Below are 17,012 nucleotides of genomic sequence, written 5' to 3'. Positions count from 1 at the left end.
ACGGCTTTCTCAAGACACACATCTTCCCCTGTACCAATCACCAAAATCAATAACTAGGAGAAAAACAAACAAACAAACAAAAAAGCAAATTATCATATAAGCTAAAAATCTGTGGAACTAGAAATCATAGCGATTGGGTTAAAAATGGGTTTCCATGACAAAGTGACTAAGAAAGGCCCTTCTGGATAAGAAGTAAGTAAGATATATTTACTTCAGACAAATATATTTCAGCACACTCGGTCAGGCAGTCAAATATAATAAGATCTAACAAAATAGCAAGGGCTATTCTGGTGATGCTGTTTTGCTCTGCAACTAGGCCACCAGTAGCTGAGGAAAGACAAAGAAGAGAATAAGAAACCCTGCCGATAACCTTAACAGGAGCTTCAGTGTTTCCCCAGTTGCCTTAATCCCAATTCCTCAAGCACATATCATCCATGGTTCTGAAAAAAAAGTCCCTGAAAATCTTCCCAACATTTCTGTTTTGTCAGGAGAGCGTTTGATTAGCCATGCCCACCACTGTCTCTTTCTTAGTAACAACATTCTTTCTGGGCCAGAGGCTGTTCTGCTTATGTCAAACTCATCAATCATAAGCAGAGTCTTAATGCAAAAATAACAGTGTCAGTGAACAGAGAATGCTCTGAGTTCCATTAGTGCCTTGCTGATCAAGGTGATGAGGTATGTGAAAATAAACAAACACTCACTATAAAAGGAAATTGTTTCTTTTGGATGATGTTATGGCCTAAAACCATTTAACACTCACTCTACAAGGGTGAACACTTCAAAAAATCTCCTTCTGTCCAGTCTGGTTCTCTCCTTTCACCCTTCAGAAGAAAGAGAACAAATGAGCAAAGAATTAATTGAGTTTACGATTATAAAACTTGACAAGAGACAATTCTCTAGATCTTATTTTGAGATTATTTATTTCAAGACGTGCTCTGTTTAGGATAGACCCATTCCATTATATGAGCAGAGAATAAGGCAATTTCCTGCATCCCTGTAAAGAAAATGATGATTCAAAATTGCTGAATTAGTCAAGTTAGGAAAAACCTTTTTCTCGTTAGTTTAAGAGGGAATGACTGAAACATGGTGGTTGATAAAGAGCAAATAAGTTAGATAATGCTATTTATTTTTTTTCTCAGGAAGTCATCTGATGCAATTAAGAAGTGAAAAGCTTAAAGCAGATAAAAAGGATACGAACATACTTTCAGGGCTGAGCCTAATAAGGGCTCAGAAATTGTACAGGATTCAGAGTGTTTATATAGAGCCCCAGTCATGCACAGAGCAGTACATAATTGCAGAGATCAAGTATTTAAATACAGTTAATGCTGATTCTTTGTTATTCATTGTCCTGCATTCACCTCAGCATTAAGGATCAATTAAATCTCTAAGTGACCCAAAAACCCCGAACTGCAGAGGTCATTTTATCATTTAATACCTAGCATGTACTACAAACACCTTTCCTTTCTCAATAAAGGTTTCTTGAAAGGAAGATGAGTGCTGTCAGATCTAAGTGCACGCAGGTGAACATAACAGTTATAAAGGTGAGGGAATAATGACTCTTGTTAAAGACAGCCTTACAGCAACTAGCCACAGTGTATATTTCCCACTCACATACACACACAGATCAACCTCTGGACCTATTGTCCCAGCTCTACTAGCACAGAATATTCTTTACTCCCATATTGTTTTGAGTGCAGCATCCCATCTTTCCAGGTACTTCTATCTTTGAGTGTGACTCCATTTAATGGTCCTAGAATCTGTGGTTTCGTTTCCTGTCAACATATTATAAAGGAACAAAATTTTCATATATATTAATTGGTCCACGAAGAGTGAGGTTCTAAAAAGACACTCATATACAAATATTGACACTCATATACACATATTGACAAGATTTTAAGTGACTTGAGAATTGCAGATCTAATTCTGGTGAAATGTGCAGAGATTGTCAGGCTGGAGGATGTTTATTTGAATACAATTGAGGGTTTTTATTAGGAAAGTGTGAATCTATGAAGACAAAAATAAAAATAAATATACTTGCATTTCAGTTCCAAATGAATCAGAACAAAATTATTCTGAGGTTAAAGACATTTAATTAATTGTTTAAAGAATTTTCTTATATTGCAATAGAAAACTCTAAATTGTAATTATGTATTTTTCTTTTCTGAATGGCATAATGGCTTCTATGTTCTGTTTATGGATGTCATACTCCTTACCTTGTCATGCAAGTAATGGTATGCTCAGTGTCTCTGCTAGGGGTGCTCTGGGGGTTTCTGTGTTCTAGTCATTAAAGACAAACTGAGGAATATGCAACAGAAGGGATCTGGAATATGAATTTTACTAAAAGGTAGGAATGTGAGTATAATTTACACAGAATTATTGCTCAGAATCACATATTACTTGAGGTTAGAAGGGACTTCTGGAGATGGTTTAGTCCAGCCTGCCACTCAGAAAAGGTTACTTATGGCCCCATCCAGTAGAGTTTTTGTAATCTCCAAGAATGGAGACTATAATCTGTTGTGACAATCTGGGCAAAACAACCCAAACACCTTAGATGTAAATGAAATTTCCTGTATTTGTTTGTGCTCATCTGCCTCTTGTCCTTTCTCTGGGTACAACTTGAATACAAGCCTGGGCTTGTATTCCTTAACCTTATTGCCTTCAGGTATTTATACACATGGATAAGACCCATTGTGAACCTTCTCTGCTCCAGACTGAACAATCATGATTCTCACAGCCTGTATTTGTATGAGAGATGCTCCAATCTCTTAATCATCATCAGGGCCCTTTGATGGACTTACTCCAATATGTCCGCCTCTATCATGTAACAGTGAGTCTGGAACTGAGCAAATTACTCCAAATATTCACCACTCACCAGTGCTGAGTAGAGAAGAAAGATCATCTCTCTAAATCTGCTGGCAGTGCTCTTCCTAATAGAGCCTGGGATGCTTTTAGCCTTCAGTGTTGTAAAGGCACATTACTGGCTCATGGTCAGCTTTTTGTCCACCAGGACTCCTGGTTACTGCTCTATCAAGTTGCTTTCCAGCCAGTTGTCCCCCAGCCTCTACTGGTGGCTGGGATTATTCTTCCACATGTGTGGAACCTGACACCTCCCATTGTTGAGCTCTCAACTTGGGAGAGAACACAGCTGGGACAGCTGACCCAAAGTGGCCAAAGGGACATTCTTTCCCTTATCCCGCTGCATACTTTATCAATGTATATAAATACCTGAAGGGAAGGTGTAAAGTAGATGGAGTCAGATTCTTTTCAGGGGTTCCCAGTGACAGGACAAGAGACAATGGGTACAAACTGAAACACTGGATGTTTCCTCTGAACATCAGAAAACTGTTTTTTTACTGTGAGTGTAATCAAGCACTGGCACAGGATGCCCAGAGAGGTTGTGGAATCTCCATCCTTGAAGATATTCAAAAGCTGACTGGATGTGGTCTTGGGCAACCTGGTCCAGGTAGCCCTGCTTGAGTAGATGGCTGGGGGATTAGACGACTTCCAGAGGTACCTTCCAACATCAACCGTTCTGTGATTCTGTGATTCTGTGACTCTGTGACTCTGTGACTCCATAATTCTGTGACTTTGTGATTCTGAGACAATGTTATGCATTCATTAAAGTTAATTTTCTTAGGTGAAATAATAGAATATTCACACTTTCAGGTGCATTAGTGAATCTGAAATTGTATTGTTACGCAGTTAAACTAGGTCTTCACTTGTCATATCCATCAGGTATGATGTAAGATTTTTGTTTTATTATGAATAGACAATGAGACAGTATGATAGGTTGGCAAGAGGGGGCAGCTAAAGCCTCATGTGTGTCCTGTCACCTGTGAAGCATTCTCAAATCAACTATTTTTTAAACAAAATCCTTCTTAAATACTTTTTTAAACAAAAACTTCTCATTTTGCTATTTAATTGGGACCTTTGCCTTAATTGAAACAAAACTAAACTAAAGTCCAACTCAAGGAATTTTCATGGATTTGAGATGAATTAGAAAGAGAAGAGTATAATGCTTGAATGAAAATGGCTGTGCTGGTTGAAAGTATGTAGATTTACAGACTTTTTCTCCCTTCCTTAATTTCCTGGCATGGATTTGGCATAAACATGTGCATTCACGTGTGCATGTGTGCATGCACACACAGACACACACAGAGTCGGCACTTGGAAAAAAGTCACTAAGAGCTCTTCTTAACTCTTTCGGAGACAGCAGTCAGAGAGTTTCTATTGTTTTCATTACACGAAAATGCAAGAAACTGTATTAAATTCTTTCCTAATTGCACCAAGGATGCTTCAACGTTATCTAGCCTCCAAAATGCACACTGTTTAATGTTGAATAGGTGAGACTGGAATACATTCTTCTTAATTCATAATGACCTTCCACACACCTTGTTCCTTTGATGGAATTCTACCTCTCTTGGACAGTGGAAGATTAATGGTTATGAGAATTTCCTCAATCTTTCTATCTTCGTGAGAATAACAACAACACTCTTTGTATTTTACAATTAAAAAACAGATTGGAAGCAATCAAAAGTTGTCAAAACACATTCCTGTGCCTTTTTCAAATGAAGTATATTAATTGAGTCAACATGACGTTTGTTCCAAAATACTAGCTAATTAAAAACAAACAAACAAATTGAAATCAAAATAGTATGTTTTCATTGTCACAAATTGATTTTTCCTCTAAATTTTGGTTCATAAAAGTTTTAAGATTTTGACTCAGGAATTTTTCATTTGGACTAAAAGATTTTTACTTCTTCAAAAAGAGTGAGATTTATTTGTAATATTTAGTTTTAATTATAATTTTGTTCTCCTGTGTTAGGAGGTACTAACTCCAGTCCTCGGTGAGAATATCTAGAATGTTTAGACGCAAATGAAGTGGAATAAAAATAGAAAGAAAGTGATCTTTGCCACAAACATCAAGCTTCTTTTAAATTATATATTGTGTAATGTGCAAGACAGTATTTAGAAAAATATCTAGTCTACCTTTCTATAAAAAAGGAAACATTTTATTAGAAAAATACAACTTGCCAGCTTCAGAAATAATTTTAAAATGCATTCTTAAAATATATTGAATATGGGACCTTGAACCACGTATAGTGAAATTCATTACCTAGATCATTGTGGCACAGTTTCTTCACTGTCTCCAGTTTGGTTTCCCAACGGTAAAGACACTATCTACTATGTAACTTAATTAGCCTTTCACTAACCAAAAAGAATAGTTTATCTAGATTGACAATGAAGACAGCTATCAAATTACTGTATCTGTAACAAATTAATAATGTATTTTGGTTTGTAAATGGAGGCATTATGAACATTATTTTAGTTACAAACCACTGCCAATATGTATGGCACTTCACCACTCGATATAAAGCATAAGAAATAAAAGTGTCTCTCCCACAAAGGGCATGCAATCTAAATTTAGACACCGATAAATTGTAGCAGGAATTTTGCTCAAGGAAAAAAGAACCCATTTTCTTCTAGTTTTTATGACACTGGGTCCACTAATGCTCTTTTCCCCCCTTTTTGCTTAAATGTTATGACTAGCTGAGGAATTAACATTAGAAATTGCTGTGAATCTGGCTATGCTATTTCGTCACTAAGAGGAATATAATAACCCACAATCTTTAGGCTTTCAGTTCAAATGTACCACTTAATTATTTTTTTTTTTCTTTTATAGAGCTTTCTATTTATTTTTAGCTTGCCATATTTATAACTGTCACACAGAACCTAATTCCAAAACCACTTTTACATGTGAGAAACAGTTAATAGCAATTTTCTTATCATTGTTTGTGTCTACAACGTATTTTTTTCTGCCCACTTTTCATACTTTTCTTGACCAGTTTGTCAAAGCCATATTGATATCTGTTGTTCATTCTGCCTCAGAATCTCCAGAATATTCTGTTTCTTCCCACAGAGCTACTTCATATATTGACTTTTCTTCAAGAACCTAAATGGATGCTGCAGTCAAATCACAGAATAACAGAGTCACAGAATGACTGAATCACAGAACGGTTGGGGTTGGAAGGGTCCTCTGGAGATCATCTAGTCCTACCCACCTCCTAAAGCAGGTACACCAAGAGCAGATTGCACAGGAATGTGTCCAGCTGGGTTTTGAATGTCTGCAGAGAGAGAAACTCCACAACCTCTCATGGCAGCCTGTTCCAGTGCTCTGTCACCCCCAAAGTAAAGAAGTTTTTCCACATATTCAGATGTAACCTCCTACGCTTCAGTCTGCGCCCGTTGCCCCTCATCCTATTGTTGGGCACCACTGAAAGGAATCTGGTCTTATCCTCTTGACATCCACCCTGGAGATATTTAAAAACATTTATGAGAACCCCTCTCAGAGTTCTCTTCTCCAGATTGAACAGACCCAGTTCTCTCAGCCCTGCCTCACAGGAAAGGTGCTCTAGGCCTCTAATCATCTTTGTAGCCTGCTCCTGGACTCCCTCCAGTAATTCCTTGTCTTTCTTAAACTGGGAAGCCCAGACCTGGACACAGTACTCCAGATGTGGCCTCACCAGGGCAGAGTAGAGAGGGAGAAGAACCTCTCTCGACCTGCTGGTCACACTCTTCTTCATGCACAGGGGCACACTGTTGACTTATGGTCAACCTGTTGTCGACCAGAACTGCCAAGTCCTTCTCTGCAATGCTTCTTTCGAGCAGGTCTGCCCCTAACATGTACTGGTGCCTGGGGTTATTCCTCCCCAGGTACATTTGCCTTTGTTGAACTTCATTAGATTCTTTTCCGTCCAACTGTCTAGTCTGTCCTGGTCTCACTGAATGGCAGCACAGCCTTCTGGTGTGTCAGCCCTTCCTCCCAGTTTGGCATCATAAGCAAACTTGCTGAGGAGGTTGTGAGGGGTGGTGTCAAAAGCTTTGCTGAAGTCAATATAGACAACATCCACTGTTCTCCCCTTGTCTACCCAGCCAGTCATACCATCATAGGAGGCTATCAGGTTGGTAAAATATAGTTTCCCTTTGGTGAATCCATGCTGACTACTCCTGATAACCTTCTTTTTCTCCACATGCTTGGAGATGATGTCCAGAATGAGCTGTTCCATCACCTGAGGCTGACTGGCCTGTAGTTTCCTGGGTCATGCTTCTTGCCCTTCTTGAAGACTGGAGTGACTTGGCTTTCCTATTGTCCTCAGGCAACTCTCTTGTTCTCCTTTCATAGATGATGGAGAATGGCTTAGCAATAACATCTGCCAACTCAGTACTCATGAGTACGTCCTATTGGGGTCCACAGATTTGTGGATGTCCAGTTTGTGTAAACAATCTCTAATCTTATCTTCCTCAACCAAGGGAAAGTCTTCCTTTTGCCAGACTTGCACTCCTGTCTCTAGAGTCTGGGAAACCTGAGGGTCAGTTTTAGCAGTAAAGATGGAGGCAAAGAAGGCATTCAGTAGTTCTGCCTTCTCTGTATCATCCATCGCCAGGGCACCCTCCTCATTCAGCAGCAGACCTAGATTTTCCCTAACCTTCCTTTTCCTTCTAATATACTTGAAGATGCCCTTCTTCTTGTCTTCGACATCCCTGGCCACATTTGGTTCCAAGTGGAGCTTGGCCTTCCTTATTGCATCCCTGCATAGCCTAAGAGCCTCCTTGTATTCCTCCCAGGTGGTCTGTCCCTTTTTCTACATAAACATCCTTCTTTTACCTAAGTTTTGACTGGAGTTCCTTACTCATCCATGCTAGCCTCTTACTCCCTTTACTTGATTTCTTCCTCATGGGAATGCATCAGTCTTTAGCTTGAAGGAAATGATGCTTGAATATTAAACAGCTCTCTTGGACTCCTTTACCTTCTAAAGCCCTATCCCATGGGATTTTTGCAAGCAGGACCTTGAAGAATTCAAAGTTCACTCTGCTGAAGTCCATGGTTTTAGTCCTACTTATTGTCTTGCTTCCTCCAAGCAGGATCCTGAACTCCACTATCTCACGGTCACTGCAGCCAAAGCTCCAGCAAGCGCCAACATCTCCAACCAGTTCTTCTTGGTTTGTTAGGACAAGGTCCAGCAGCACGCCTCTCCTCACTGCCTCCTCCACTATCTGTGTCAAAAAGTTGTCACCAATGATGTGTAGGAATCTCCTGGACTGTACGTGCTTAACTGTGTTGTCCACACAGCAGATGTCAGGGTGGTTGAAGTCTCCCATGAGAACCAGGGCATGTGATCATGAGGCTGCTGCCAGCTGTCTGTAGAAAGCCTCATCAACTTCCTCTTTGTGATCAGGTGGCCTGTAGTAAACACTCACAACAGTGTCCCCCTTGTTAACTTATCCCTTAATTTTTATCCATAAGGACTGAACTCGCTTGTCATCCCCTGCTAGGCAGAGTTCAAGATATTTGGGTTGCTCCCTCACATGAAGTGAAACTCCTCCAACTCCACTTGCTGGCCTGTCTTTCCTAAAACATACATAGACTTCCCTGACAACATTTCAGTCATGTGAGCTCTCCCACCACATGTCCATAATAGCAAGGAGGTCATAGCCATATGAACAAATATAGGTCTCTAATTCTTCTTGTTTATTCCGCATGCTGTGTGTGTTGGTGTCCAGAGACTTCAGGGAAGTACTCAGTCATGCGAGTTTCTCATCAGGGGTGCAGAAAATCTACCACAACCCTGCGTGCCCTTGAGGTGGTTGGCCTTCTAGTTCTCATCTTGGAAAGCAGCGAAGGAGTATTTGTCACTGCTCTGGTTGATCTGGCATGTTCCCCAGTTGGACCTGAAATGATCTTCCTTGTTGATTGTTCTGATAATATCACTCTCATATTTATACATCTTCATTGAATCCCTATCCCCACCGTGTCAACTTCAAGGTCCAACACTCCCTCTGTGCTGTCAGCATTACTCACTCACTCCTGCCTTTGTCTTGTTTTTCATACCTTCCCCATAGAATTAATATGGGATGCTTGGTTTATCATCCACTTACAGAAAGATCTCTGTGAACCACCTGTATTTTATACTCCTGAGACCTTTCATTAATTTCCTTTTTCTTTAAAAGAGTAAAGTCATTCTAAAGGACCGCGTCTCCGCACATTGTGGAGTGAAACCTTATAAACAGATCACTGTGTCAAAAACAGCACAACCATACTTTGCTTGTCCTGTTCCTGAAACTTTGCCTCCATACCTTTGCTTCTGTGGGAAACAATTGTAATAACTGTCTGTGTATATTTAGAGGAAAAAGAACCTATACCTGTGTAGAATTAACATGGTTGGTTTCAAATGGTGAAGGACTGTGTTTGCTGACAAGCTTTACAAAATATGGTATAGTTTCTGGAGAGGAGATAAAAGATACTGCAAAATGCCTCTAAGTCAGGTGAAACTATTGTAGTTTTATGGTGCTTTTCTCTGTTTTGATGGGCACCACATCCATCCATAGGAAAGTTTCTTACTGCAATTAGCTGACAGAGTTTGCTTGATACAGATTTTCAAGTCTTAACCAGACTTGACTATCTTGGGATTTTACTTCTGCCTACCCTGCTGTATTTTAACAGAGTGTTTATCCTGTTGCTTGTGTATTTTTTGTCTCTTTATAATTGGGAAAATTAGACATGTATTATTCAATTGGAGAAAGTAAATAATTGTTGTTTCCATGAATTTATGAAAAAAATTTACTTGTGACATTAATGTAAAATATTAAAGATATAAAACAATTTGCAAAGACTTTTTCTTGGTTTCCAAGGAAAAACATTCATTACCCAAGCAGTTTGAGAGTAGGGCAAAGAAAAAAGAAGAAATTGCTAGAGAATAAAAATAATATGGGGAAAGAAAAAGTTCTTGTTCAGAAATAGAAGACAGAAACAGCTGGTCTTTCTAATGAAACAGGTTATATAATTTATTCTTGTTTTTACATCAAACTACTGACACAAGTCTGTTAATTGGTCTGCCAGTGAAAGAAAATATTCTAAGAATAAAAATATTCTGGAAACTCTTTGTCACTCCAACTGCCTGGCTTGGCATCATATGTAATGTAAAGCCTATCCATGTGAAGATTCTAAATTTCTGAAGATTTTGGATGTATCTGGACTTCTACATACTTTTGTGAAATAACTTCTTAACCAGTTCTTGCTTACCACTAACACTTAATATTTCCTTATGTCACCAGGTTTCCGTGAAATACAGCTAAAACAGATCATGCAGCTTTGTTTCCCTCTTTGTAGAGGAGTTGTGTAAGATGTTGTTTCTGAACATCTTCTTAAGAGATTAATGATAGTATTTGATAATGTGAAATATATGAAACAGAAGTTATGTGTGTGCAGCTGTAAAGAATAAGCCAGAAGAACTGAGTTTTGAATTCAAGACACTGAGCTTTTCAACATATGTTTCAACATCTCATAACTTATTACTTACAGAACAATTCACCTTACTCTGTTCCCATCATAAAGGGGGTTGTAAAATGAAAATATATAAATCATTTATCAGTCAAGATTTTCACATCTAAACCTTGAAACATCTGTGCCTTTATGGCTTGACTTGCAGTTTTAAAGCAAATCTGTTCATGAAACTTATGCTGCATTGCCTTCGTTTTGTTCTCATATGTACGTGTATGTATATATATATCCACACAATTATATTTTTGCAGTAAGCTGTTCTTCCTTCAGCAAACCTGTGAAGGTGCACAATTTAAGAGAAGAAAGAGATAACAAAATAAGGAAAATAATACTACCTATTACTTGTGAACACATTGACTCCTTTAATTTCTTAGTCTCTTTAATGCATACATCCTTCCTGTTTTCTGGATTGACAATATTTTTGTCAATAAAATTACACTATTAAAAGTAAAGAAAATATTAACCATAGTAGCTATTAGAAAAAAAAAAAGTCTGCTAGAAGCAATCTGTGAAGTAAAGTAGGGCAAAGGAAAAAATAGACTAAAATATTTGCATTCTATTAGGAAAAACTAGTATAGTGTGTAATTGTGAGGAACACAACTTCCATCTTCACAATATACTTGAGAAAATCTCTAAATCTTAAAATTGAATTTGTCTGTAGAAATTATTCTGTACAGTCCTTAAAGAATAAAATTTGGATAATAGCACTATATAAAATATTTTTTATTCTTCATTTTGGAACTGATTTAATTTTATTCTCTTCCAAATAGTAAGAAAATAATAAAACAAAATCAAAATCTCTTACACAATCATGAAAGAGTGAAGCTAAAGAACAGAGGAAAATAATAACTGAATTTTTAAGCCATAACTAAATATTTAATCTTGTTTTCTTTCTCACAAAGAGTAGTTGAAAATGATACAGATTAAAAAATTAATTTCTTTAATAGATCTGTATTTTCTAACATGAAGGAAAAATAGAAAATTTCTGAGAATTTCTATTGAATTTTTGATTAACAGTCTAACTGAAAACAACTCAGAAAATTGGCTTGTCACTCTACTGTTGAAGACTTCTTTAGTTTTATAATATTTATTATTAAAATGTTGTCCCTTGCTTGTTTTAGTTCTACTTGAGTTAACTTTTGCCCTTTCCTGGAGCATTCTAAAATTTACTAACTTTTGAGGTGATCATTCTCTTTTACTGTGAGTCCAGTGTTGTCAAAGATGACAGTGCGGTTGCAAGAATATGTAAATCAAGATCACTACCCTTCAGATGAGTTAGAATCTGTGCTTACACCCTTGCAAAATTCTTAGTGTCACTCAGCAGGTGACCTGATCCTGGGTTGCTGATGCTTGTGCTTGTTTGACATATATCTCAAGTGTTCTCCTGTGCAAGGCCATGCTCTTTGTCTTTGAGGCAGCCTAGGCATACAGGCAACTTGGTGTTGTGTTACTTGAGCTACTTTTCTGAGAACAATATTTCCCCTTTTCAATCTCAGGTTCACTGGTTCACTGTAAAGGATCTGTGTAGGTACTTGTATATTGGCCCAGGACATAATTATCTAGCCCATTAGCTCCTCAGAAGTCTAGTCAGCAAAGATGAGTATCATACAACTTACAAGAAGAGATTTCTGTTTCAAGTTGTCAAGTTGAAGGGTACCTCTGCTGCACATCATTCAATTCTCATATCCATATAACAGTATTGTAAGCACATATATTTTATGCATTTAGAAAGGTATATAAATATATACCTTTATCTTGGTGAGACTCCACATTGACTTTGTTCTTGCCTCATAAATTGGAAAAATGGGCATCCTTACTTGCACCTATAATATTTTTTACTGTAAAACCCCAGTGCCCACATCACCTAGGTTATTATTTCTCTGATTTATGTGACAGCAGTTGAATACAAAGCAGATAACTGGTTGAAATACTCCATCTTCTTTGTGGCCTCAGATTGTGCACTAATCTCTTCAGATGGTATGTTGTAATTTTTGTGGTAGATTAAAACTGATACAGTTGTAAAGACCATATATTATCATTATTATATTGTTTGTGATGATTAAAGAAATCTATACCTTCTGCCAATTGAATAAATGTCCTTGCTTTATGGAAGCGAGTGAATCTTGTTTTTATATTTGTAGCCAGAGTTCAGTTTTTTCTTTGATAGAGCACGCTGGTATGTATGGTACATCTTACACCAGTAGATCATTAACTTAACGTGCACCAAATTCTTGCTGACAGGTATTGATTTTAAAGGCATACCATAGCAGCATATTCTAGCAGATCATTTCAGGTCGATAATCGTCTGAGAGTGCTGGACTTCTATAGCGTACTAAAGCTTCACATTGGTGATTGTTGGGAAGCTGAGGTAAAAATGAAGGTGAGATATTTTAACAAAAAAGAATCACAGTTTCTTTTATTTATATTTCCATTGTTTATTTTATCTCAAGTTCAAAAATTGGGATTCTTTGAATGTACAATTAACATCTGTGCATTTTTTCCTAACAAAACTATGCCAAAAATGATTTGCTTAAAAAGATTGTCGCATGCACCTGACTTCCTTTCATGTTATGTTGTTCAACTGCCTAGGAGTTTTTCATTCATACAGCATATAAAACTGCATATTCTTAATTTGATACTATGATTTTGATGTAATTCACCAACTCAGCTCCATTCCTGACTCTTACACATGTCTGACAGGATTAAGTCATGGTTGCATCTAAATTGTGTATGATTTAGTGTCCATCTGGGTCTTGTGTGTGGTTAATATTGTGGCATTCTTGCAATTATATTCCTTCTAAACATCTCACTTCCTTGAAGTGTAACATGCTAAAGTGTGGGCTTGTTTTTATCCTCCAAGCAATGGTTCATGGTTTTGCACAGAGGTTTTTCAAAGTGTATACTGATTGGAATTCCAGTCATTCATAGACCATATAACCAGCTTCTAGAATATAAAAATAATCTAATATTTTAACATTACAAATCAGGATGCACAACAAAATACATGCACTGCTATTTATATAGACAAGGCTTAGTTCACAGAATGTAAGAATAATTTTGTACTAGTTTGTCCTTTTTTTGGAAATAATTTTGGAACATTTTGTACAGTCTCACATTCTCCCTTTCAGTCACTCTGTATGCCTGTTCTTTTAAATCAGAGCATCGATGAAATATCACCCATGTTCTAGTATGCTATTTGTTGTTATGAATGAAAATCCAAGTCATACCTGAGAATATGGAGCACTGTCCTGGTTTTGTTAAAAACAAGTTTCTCTTTTAGTGAATTTGCCTGTCAGCTAAAGCTTTCATATTAGCTGCATTTTCCTGGAGAACCAGATACATGTTTTGGTAAACATAGCAATGGAATGGGAAGTTATTGATAAGCATGGATGCATCTTTCACAAGAGGGGGAACGAGGAACAGGTGACCAAGCAACTGACCAACGGAGTGTAACATCCCATTCACGTGAGTACTTCATATAAAAGTGGGAGATCACGAGGATCTTGTCCTTTTTTCCTTATGGACAACATTAGGAGAGGACCTTGCTGGTTGTCCCTGTGAACTGAGGCCTAGTGAGAGACTGAATCCAGCTCCAATTGGCTGCAGAGTCCAGTCCAGGACTTTGGGTGCAGGCTCTGCAGTTGCTGAGACTTTCAAGATTGGTTTTGTATCATTTTCTCTATTCTTATTAGTAGCATTAGTAAAACATTTTTAATTTTTCCAACTCTCTTCTCTCTGTCCTTCTTTCCTTCCCGATTGCCTGTCCTTAGTGGGATGCGGGGAGAGGGATGGGCTGAAGTGGTAGGGGGTGGGGGGGCTAACAATACATCTGCCACGGTTTTATTGTCACCCCACAATCAAAACCTTGACAGCACATAATTAAGGACCAACGGATCTGGATTATGTGTTTCCTTCCTCTTTCAAATAATGTGCTCAAGTGCTGGAGATGTATGCACAATTCAAAAGCAAGACTGAAAATGAAGACATGCAAGTGTTCTCTTGGTTAGTAGATGGGATTTAGGTAGGTATTCATTTCTGAAAAGAAATAAAAATGGTAGAAATTTTGATCCCTTGCATTTCTCAATAATATTTGAATCTCATGACTGGGAATTCTGTGGCTCTTCCTCTAGACTTAATGATGGTGGCAACACTATCTTCTTCATTTGCTTATTCACATAAGAAACAGAATAATCATCAAATAAGATCATAGATCTTCATATAATATATCTTTCAGTTTCACTGCTTTTCTGACAAGTTTGATAAGAAAGGAAAAATGAAGGATAAAAACTCAGAAATAAGATCCATAATATTTAAAAACTATTTATTCTTTTTATTTGGAGGTATTGCAGGGAACTTAATTAAAAAAAAAAAAAAAGTTTGGGTACTTTTAAGACTACAAAGTTTCTCTAGTCTGAATGGTTGGGGTTTGATATTTTTTAATTTATGGGAAAATTATATTTTAAAATCACATAATTTTTAAATTGTTCGATCAACTCTTTTTTTTCCCATGCAATATATACTGGATTGTTCCAAAGAACATAGTTTCTAGAAATTTGTATAATCCATTTTTAAATCATGTGAGAAAGAGGAAGTTTCAGGAATTTTCAAGTAGTAAATTGTCTCTAATTAAGGAATACTTAATTCTTCATATTCCTCTTCATTGTGCCGTTAGTCTCAAGTCATGTTGAAGTATATCTCTCCTATGAGTTCATAGTCTTATTATCTTCTTGCTGTTTAGGTAAAACTGTATTTATTTTTTCTTTAAGAAGTCACTCTGCATCAAGACTAATATTAATGCACCAGTTTCTCACAGTGGGTAGTTATCCAACCTTTTGCAAATATGCATTCCCATTTTAAGACTTGGTTCATATGAACTTTCATAGGCTGTCAGATTAAAAATCAGTAGAATCAAAGTTAACTCTATTGTCCAAGCAGATAAAGTCCACCTCTATGACTGCAAGGTAGATTGGTTAGGCCTATATCCGTTTGAATTACGGACTGCTGAAAGATAGATGTTTAATCCTAGTAACTGGGTTAGATGTTAGCTCATATAGTGGCTCTGAGTTCAAATAAAGGTATTTATGACTCAACAAATGAAGATATTTTTTATTTCAGAAAGTGTATTACTTCATGTATGTAACTCAGTCTCAAGTACGTCACATAAGTTATATTTTCAAAACAGTTACTTGTGTCTTTGTCACTTGAATTTCACCAGTTGTTGAAATGATCTAAGGAACTCTTTGCTTTAGAATACTTTGCCCATGAAACACTCATACAGTTGTCATTTTGAAACTTTTGAGACAGAAGAAATAAACTGGACTGTGTAGCAAAAAGTTGCAAAATATATCAATAAGTTGACAATGACAGTGTCATATTACTGGTAGGGCCCATTTTGCTTCATGCCATTTCTAATGTGGTCCTAATGCCACCCAGCCCTCCATTAGTGGAGACCTATCTATGGATGATTTTGTTTCTGTGTTTGTTTATTTTTTTGTTAGAGTAGATTTGGCGTTGTTTTTTTGGTTGACTGGTTTGTTTAGATTTTGTTTTCCTTTACATATATATATATATATATATATATATATATATATATATAATTTTATTTCTGTCCAGACTAGTGAGAAGGGTCTGGAGATTTCAGTTGTCTTCTAGAGTAATGACTTCTAGAGTAATTATTTTTTCATTTCTAAATAAAGGCATTAAAATCTTACCCTGGATTTCCCAATACTTTTTCTGTTATGCCAATGTTTGGCATATATTTTAAAAATACAAGCCTGTCATATAGTGCTTTGTAAATCGTACTCAGAGTTGAATAGGTAGGTTGAAAGAGAAGAGAGTCCAGTCTGCCGCGAGTTAAATTTCAGCTCCGTTCACTGAAATTGCCAACTGTGATGTTAATGTGAAGTGGAAGTAAACCAAAGTTGCTTGCATCAAGCAATCCTAAGCCAGTGAACCACCAAATAGTTACTTTGTAACAACTACCACATTGTGGTATAACAGCAATGCAGAATTTGCAATAGACCATCTTCTAGAGGCATTATGTAATCACAGTGAATCAGGAATTAGAGATGCCTATAGAAGAACAATAAATAAAACACACCAAAGCCTATAAATTCTCCATAATTAATAAAATACATCCACAACAAGCAAAGAATGGCACTTCCCAACTGGCTTCACTTACAGAAGTCTTGGATAGATAAGCAAGTAGTTGCTTGGTGCTAGTCAGCTTTCTAGTAATTACCTGCAGGTTTGTGGTTGAATTTTCTAACAAATTGATGAATTGAACTTGGGTATCTATTTTGTGAAATTTGATCTTCCATGGTTAGAGACTAAAGAAAAGAAGGTTGCAGGTGGGTGAAGAAAAGATGCACTGACAGGCATTAAAGCTGTTCTCAGACGAATGACAATGAATGATGAGTGCTTTTTGATATAGTTCTGTCTATGCTAGTCAGTGACTTTTAAACTCATGTGCTGTCCTGCAACACTCCGTACGCTCCTATTTCTAGTGTGGACAAGCTCATCTGTTTGATCACATGTTTCTCCCGGGACACTAGTACAGCTCATTATATGGAAACTTACAAGATTGCTAAGGAGAGAAGATTAACATAATTTCATTTCTAATTCCCTGCCCACAGCTGAAGTGATTTAATTCTTATTGCTAATGAAGATACAG

This window comes from Columba livia, chromosome 5, assembly GCF_036013475.1.
Source record: "Columba livia isolate bColLiv1 breed racing homer chromosome 5, bColLiv1.pat.W.v2, whole genome shotgun sequence".
Classification (NCBI taxonomy): Eukaryota; Metazoa; Chordata; class Aves; order Columbiformes; family Columbidae; genus Columba; species Columba livia.
Note: the sequence above shows the minus strand (reverse complement) of the source record.